Genomic DNA, 7927 nt, shown 5'->3' on the forward strand with positions numbered 1-7927 from the left:
CAAAATAACTTCACTATGAAATTTCTTGATTTGCATGTGACAGTATTTATTTCATATTAACTAGATTCAGTTGCTCTGATAAATCTGTGCTTTAGAAAATTTATTTTTAACAAATATCTATTTTTAAGACAGAAGATAAACCTTATACATATGCATCCATGTGTAAGCGATCCTACTTGGTGTCATGGAGCCAAGATACTAAAAGATTAGTAAAGCTCCATTATTTGTTAGCAGACTAACAAATAATATAGTTCCTCAAATTTTCTGGAATATACTACTGATTTGTATTCATGTAATCTGAATTTCAGATATAAATACCAGCCAATGATTGGTTTGTTACAACTTAAAAGCAATTTGATTGGGAAGACATTCAAAATATTGATCATTAAATCATAAATAAAATTATTCTTAGAACTGGACCATGGCAAGTGGAGCATCCTAACTTTTTTTAGTTCAAACTCTGCAAATTGACTCTAATGTTCATAATCATGCCCTTTTATGTGCTTTAAACAGACATACTGACTTTGTGGTCTATACTCCAGCACAGAAGAAACTCTCTAACACAGAACTGGGTAGGACTTCAGCGGCACTATTCTATTTTTATTGATCCAGACTGTTGCTTTCAATCCTACTTTCAGTCCCCAGGTTGTACTCTGAGAGGATTACAGCAACAATAAAGCATGGACGGTGCTGGCTTCTCCTCTCTCGGCTCTCCACCTACAACAACATCAAAATAGGACTGACAGACACAAGCCTCAGTCTTCTCTCTCAGGGTCTGTCTGTCCCTATTTGTTAATAGAAGTAGGCAGATCTCCTTTCAAAGTTCAGCGAACGTGGCTTTGATATTCTCTGCTAGTGTCATATGCTGTAAACATGTAGATTTCCAAAGGAAGTCTTCAATTTTCTAGTGGCTGCACTATTGTTTCCTGGATTGCTTCTTCCCAATGTGAAGTAATGCATGTATTGTAAGGATAAAAACATTCCTTGCTGAGTTAACTTGAACTTTACCACAGATGATTTTAGCCTTTTCCTTATAATAGTATTTTGATTGTAGGAGTGTTATCACCTATGACAAGTCTTTCATGCTCATCTTGTTGATAAGAGTGTTGTCCAGGTCAGAGAAAAGGGCCCACACACAGCTCGGCCCCCAAACACCACATGCATGAAGCTGGTGGCCCTGAATTAACTTAATAAAAAAAAAAACAAAACTTTGCATTCCAATCACCTAACGTATTTAATTGAAGTATAAAGCATTATAAATGCCTAAACTTAAGCATACTATACAAACTGGCCCCGTTACCTTTTAACTTCATATTCTATTATTCTAAAACTTTCCCTCATATTCTCTTTACTCAAAAGCTGTCTTATAAATAATGGCTGCCCTGACCACCCAGGTGCTTACCAACTCGATTTTCTTATTCATTTATTTATTCATATATCTCTTAACATCATCTAAATACTAAACTTTACTTACTTCATTTATTGCACGCACCCCTCCACCACCCCCATACTGTCAAACACATGCTTTGTGGTTTTTTTTTTTTTTTTTCACATATTAGTTGCATAATTTAAACGTCTGCATGGCACTCTGTGAGTAGACAAAAATGTTTGCTGGCTGAATGTATGTATAACCTGTTTTCTCTTTAAACCCAACTTAGCTTGTTTATAGATTGAGAAAAAGAGCACTTACTGTTTTTCAGTTTGCTGGTATACAGATTGAGATAAACAACACTTTAGAGCCTGTTTGTATGTGTGAAGTTCCCATCCCAGGTAAACCCTAACTATAGCTTCTTATATGATTTAGAACACATTTTTCTTTAGAAAAAATTTTCAACAGAACAAATTTTTGAAGATTATTAGGCAAAGCCCATAATCTCTTTTTCTCTTATTTCTTTTTAATAGTACCATTGCCATTGGTTATAACAACTGTTAGAGTTTTTCTAACTTACATAAATAATTTCTGTTAGATTTTTGTCTCCTTTCTCTGTTTATTAGAAGTCATATTTGAATTGATAGTTTTTGCTCATAATGTTAATGATTAGAAGGTGAGGAGAAACAGTGCCAATTCCTACCTGGAGGAATAATGAGCCTTGGAAAAATCTGCAGACATGAGTATAACAGCTTTTGATAGGAATTCAGCTCACTAGCTTTCCCTATATAGTCAATGATATTTCTCTGAACAGATTGTATGTCATATACTAAAACAAACCAAAAAAAGAAAAAATGGGGAGAAGGGAGTTAATTTATATGTAAATGTAGATCTAGAAATTACGTTAGAAAGAAGAAAAAAAAAACCCATTTCTCAGGTGTCTTGCATTTAAACTGAATCTCCTGTGTGTCATGTAAAATTGATGACTGTGTGCGTTTTTTCTTGGCTAACTGCAGTCTACAATGACAGCCAATGAAATTGAACTCCTTTAGAAATAGCTAGAGGTTATACTCATCTAGAATATTCAATGCCTATTATTTTAATAGTACTGCTAGTGTTCATCTCCAAGACAACAATATTATCTTATAAACTTTAGTAAAAAGTGGCCGGGCGTGGTGGCTCAAGCCTGTAATCCCAGCACTTTGGGAGGCCAAGGTGGGTGGATAACGAGGTCAAGAGAACGAGACCATCCTGGTCAACATTGTGAAACCCCGTCTCTACTAAAAATACAAAAATTAGCTGGGCATGGTGGTGCATGCCTGTAATCCCAGCTACTCAGGAGGCTGAGGCAGGAGAGTTGCCTGAACCCAGGAGGCAGAGGTTGCGGTGAGCCGAGATCGCGTCATTGCACTCCAGCCTGGGTAACAAGAGCGAAACTCCGTCTCAAAAAAAAAAAAAAAAAAAAAAAAAAAAAATTAGTAAAAAGTGAGCATGTATAAAAATATTTTTGTACAATAATCCATCCAAAAAGGAATTATTACTATACAATAATTCCATCCAAAGGAAGGAAGAAAGGAAGAAAGGAAGGAAGGAAGGAGGAGAGGGAGGGAGGAGAAGAAAGGAAGCAGGAAAGGAAGGAAGGAGGGAAGGAGAGGAAGGAATGGAGGGAGGGAAGGGGATGGATGGAAGGGAAGGGAGGGAGGAGAGTGTTAAAGCAAAAAGATACACCTATTTTATTCATAACTTGCAAAGGGGATGTCTGAAAATTCATTTGTGTGAATGTACTTATATTTATGAAGATTTTTGTGCATTTGCGGGTTTGTAAGCACTAGAAACAAGAGTTAACCCCTGCAGTGTCAAATCTCTCTATACATAGTAAGTCAAAATTATTGATAACATTTTATTTTCTTTGTTTCTTATCTTTTAGTACTCCTGCTCACTTTTGGTTTCCATTTCCATGCAAAACCTTCCTCCATCCATTTTTTTCCCTCTATATGTGTCTTCACTGATACAGTGATGGTGTTTTTTTTTTTCTTTTTTGTAAGTAGTATATAGTTGGAGCATTTTAAAAATCCATTTAGCCATTCAATGTCTTTTAAGTCCATAATTTAACTTGTTTACATTCAAGATTATTATTGATATGTAAGACTTCGTTTCTATTATATAATTGTTTTCTGTTTGTTTTTTATATTCTTTATTTCTTTCATTTTTTCTAATTTTTTGTGACTGTGGTTAAGTGTATTCCTGTAGTGGCATCATTTGAGTACCTTCACTTCCTCTTTGTGTGTTTGCTTTTGTAGTGTAGTTTGTACAATTGTTTACATGATGATACATGTCATATTTTTGCTTCCAGGTTCAGGACTGTCTTGAACATTTCTTTTAGAGCCAGTCCAGTGGTTATGAATTCTCTCAATATTTCATCATCTGGAAATTATTTTATTTTGCTATCATTTATGAAGAAGAATTTTGTTGGATATAGTATATATTGGTGATAGTTCTTTTATTTTAGCACTTTGAATATAATCCTATTCTCATGGTCTGTGAGGTTTCTGTTGAGAAATTTGCTGTTAGACTGATAAGATTTCTTTTTCTTTTTCTTTATTTATTCATTTGTTTTTGAGATGGAGTTTTGCTCTTGTTACTCAGGCTGGAGTGCAATGGTGTGTTCTCTCGGCTCACCCCAACATCCATCTCCTGAATTCAAGCAATTCTCCTGTCTCAGCCTCCCAAGTAGCTGGGATTACAGGAATATGCCACCACACACGGCTAATTTTTTGTATTTTTAGTAGAGATGGGGTTTCACCATGTTGGCCAGGATGGTCTTGACCTCTTGACCTTGTGATCGACCCACCTAGGACTCCCAAAGTGCTGGAATTACGGGCATGAGCCACAGTGCCCTGTCTGATAAGATTCCTTTTACAGGTAATTAGGCACCGTTCTTTTGTTGATTTTAGGATGTGCTGTTTATCTTCGACTTTATACAGTCTTAATATAATGTGCTCTGGAGAAGACATTTTTGCATTGTATCTTCCTGGGGATCGTTGAGCCTTCTGTATGTGAATGTCTGAATCTCTTGCTAGACTTGGGAAGTTCTCATCTTTCACTGAATAGGTTTTCCAATCACTTCTTTGTTTCTACTTTCTTGAGGATATCAATAATTTATAAATTTGGTCAATTTATGTTATCCCAAGTGGAGTTTTGCTCTTATTGCCCAGGCTGAAGTGCAATGGCACAATCTTGGGTCACCGCAACCTCCGCCTCCTGGGTTCAAACAATTCTCCTGCCTCAGCTTCCCAAGTAGCTGAGATTACAGGCATGTAATCCACACCTGGCTAATTTTGTATTTTAGATCAAGTTTTGCTCTTCTAGCCCTGGCTAGAGGGCAATGGTGCAATCTCAGCTCATTGCAACCTCAGCTTCCCAGGTTTAAGTGATTCTCTTGCCTCAGCCTCCCGAGTAGCTGGGATTACAGGTGCTCACCACCACGCTTAGCTAATTTTTGCATTTTTAGTAAAGACAGGGTTTCACCACATTGGCCATGCTGGTCTTGAACTCCTGAACTCAGGTGATCCACCCACCTCAGGCTCCCAAAGTGCTGGGATTACAGGTATGAGCCACCATGCTCAGTCTCTTTATTTTTTCTGACTGAAATATTTCAGAATACTTTTCTTCAAGCTATGGAATTTGTTTTTCTATCTAATCCAGTCTAATGTTGAAATTTTTAATTAAGCCTTTTACCATTTAGAAAAAAAAGTGCAACTCATTGCCAGTGCTTATTTAATTTTACATAAACATGCTCTTTGAGACTGAAGCAAATCTGACTGATTTTCAACATAAAAATAAAAAACTATTCTTGGAGTTAATTCATCAGAATCTCTGTTTTTTGTTTGTTTGTTAGTTTTGTTTTTTTCCAGAGTCTTTCTCTGTTGCCCAGGCTGGAGTGCAGTGACGCCCATCTCAGCTCACTACAACCTCCACCTCCCAGGTTCTTGTGCCTCAACCTCCCAATTAGTGGGATTATAGGCATGTGCCATCAGCCTCAGCTAATTTTTCTATTTTTAGTGGAAACAGGTCTTCACCGTGTAAGCCAGGCTGGTCTCAAACTGCTGAGCTCAAGTTATTTGCCTGCCTTGATCTCCCAAAGTGCTGGGATTACAGGAATGAGCCACCACAACCTGCCCTCTGGTTCTTTTTTAAACTACCTGTCTTTATTCGATATCTTGGTCTATCCTAAATTAGTTTTCTAGTTTTCTGTATTGTTTCTCATAATTATCTTGTATCTCACTCAGTTTTCTAAAAATAAATATTTTGAATTCTTAATCCTGGATTCTGAAAATTTGTTTTTGTTTAAGATCTATTGCTGGAAAATTATTGTATTCCTTTGAAAGTATCATAATTTTCTGCTTCTTATTTTCTCTTTCCTGACATTGATATCTTCACATCTGATGTAATAGTCATTTCTTTCTATTTTTGAGTTTTCCTTCATAGGGGAAGACCTTTTCTTTTTCATACATTCTTTTTCTTTCTTTCTTTCTTTCTTTTTTTTTTAACCTTAAGTTCCAGGATACATGTGCAGGTTTGTTACATAGATAAACATGATGTGCCATGGTGGTCTGCTTCACCTATCAACTGGTTACCTAGGTATTAAGACCCACATGAATTAGCTGTTTGTCCTGATGCTCTCCCTCATCTTACTCCCTTACAGGCTCAGGTGTGTGTTGTTCCCCTCCCTATGTCTATGTGTTCTCATTTCAGCTCCCACTTACGAATGAGAACATGCAGTGTTTGGTCTAATATCCAGAATTTACAAGGAACTTAAACAAATTTACAAGGAAAGAAACAAAAACAACCCATCAAAAAGTGGCCAAAGATCTTGATCAGATACTGTTCAAAAGAAGACATTTTCTTGAAGACTTCTGTGTGCTGATGGTTCGGTGGGGTAGTTGACTTTGACTCTATGTGTACAATAGTGTAATCTCTGTATGAGTTTGTTGGCTATAAATAGCATTAGTAGTCTCTGTGATTTTCTCAGTGTGTTAGGGTATGGTTAATAGTGGAGGGTGTTTTGAAGTTGTGCTGGGGACTGGGAAGTCAGGTAGGCTAGTCTTCAGGCCTCAAGTGTGTCATCAGTGGGTCCTGTATGCCTATCTTTGCACTACATGACAATGGCACTACTATTGGATGATATTGGCTGTTAGTAGCAGGCTAATGCTGGCACTGGTATTGGCTATTAGTAGTAGGTTGATTCTTGGGCCTCCTGAGGCTTGCTTAGATGCTTGCGTGGGAGTGGTGGATCTAGTGGGCCAGTGGGTTCTCATGCCCTTCTGCACCCAGTGTGGCATGGGTGATGGCAGTAGCAGTAGTGGGATGATTCTGTGGGTTTCACATGTTGTGTATTGATATTTTCCGTGACGGCTATGAGCTGAGTGGGCATGTGTTTAGGCATGCAGTTGCTGTTTACAAGTAATTGCCAGCTGACATGTAGCAGCCAGGTGTTTGAGTTTAACCTCAGGCCCCTGGGGGGACTGCCTATGTGCCTACGAATATGGATTTGGTTGGGCATTCCCAGGACCCCAGACTATGTGCTCTGTTTCAAAGGGAAGAGCAAAGCTAGTCTGTGTGGACTAGTCCTCAATCACCTCAGTGATAAAAGCAGGTTCTAGCCCTAGTGGCTAGGAGATGGGTGATTCTTAGACCCCAACAGAGGGCTCAGGTCGGGGGCAGTAGCAGCCATGAAGTAGTCCTGTTACTGGAGAAGGTGAGACCATCCACCTTTGCCACAGCCTGGGATATGAGTGGGAAACATATTTTTCCTTTATATTGCAGTCTCTCAGTCTGGTCATGGTAACCTGCACTTAACTTTTACACCCAATCAGGCTGCAGGAGCCTCTGCCCAGCTCCCAACCAAGTCCCAGCAGCAACTCACATCATCTCCAATCCTAACAATACTTGCTTCCTGGCACTGGCCAGTGTTGACCATGCCTTGTTTGCTTCATAGGCCTGGCTACAGAATACTCCTAGCTCATTCCAAACTTGTTCTTCTGTCTCAGCAATGACAACCCAACTTTCCATATTGCCCCTATCCCAGTGCCACCGGGTCCCAGGACAGTGTGTAGTTTGCCGATGGCTAGGTTTGAAATGTTGTCTTGCTTTACCTGCTTTGGTCTGGTCTCAGAATGGATGTGGGGCCCCTTACAAGCTCCCTCCCTGGAAAAGTTCTGTCCCACCATCTTGAGGCAGCTTTCTATTCTAGTTTCGGGGGTTGGGAGGATCAAGCAGTTTTCCTGCAGTCAAGATTGCATGATTCCATGGTAGGAAGTCTCTCACTTCAGGTAAGCATTACTTCAGTTTATAGTAAGGAAATTGAGAGAATATTTAAAACGCCCAGGATCACACAGTGGCTAATTCAAAGACTTAGGCTTTGAACACAGGATGTCTGGGTTTATATTCTCTGCTCTTAACCCCTATGCTATGCAAATTGCCTAGTACAGAGTTCATGTCCATTAAATACTTAAAACTCTCTCTTCCACTGACTTGGCTCATATACTAGACAACAGA

General features: G+C 38.7%; 1 pseudogene; it reads right to left on the bottom strand.

Moving 5' to 3' along the window:
* Positions 1 to 473: 473 nt before the first annotated feature.
* On the bottom strand, positions 474 to 7441 carry LOC101051432 (N-acylneuraminate-9-phosphatase pseudogene; annotated as a pseudogene).
* Positions 7442 to 7927: the final 486 nt, after the last annotated feature.

Source organism: Saimiri boliviensis, chromosome 6 (genome assembly GCF_048565385.1).
Source record: "Saimiri boliviensis isolate mSaiBol1 chromosome 6, mSaiBol1.pri, whole genome shotgun sequence".
In the NCBI taxonomy this organism is placed as follows: Eukaryota; Metazoa; Chordata; class Mammalia; order Primates; family Cebidae; genus Saimiri; species Saimiri boliviensis.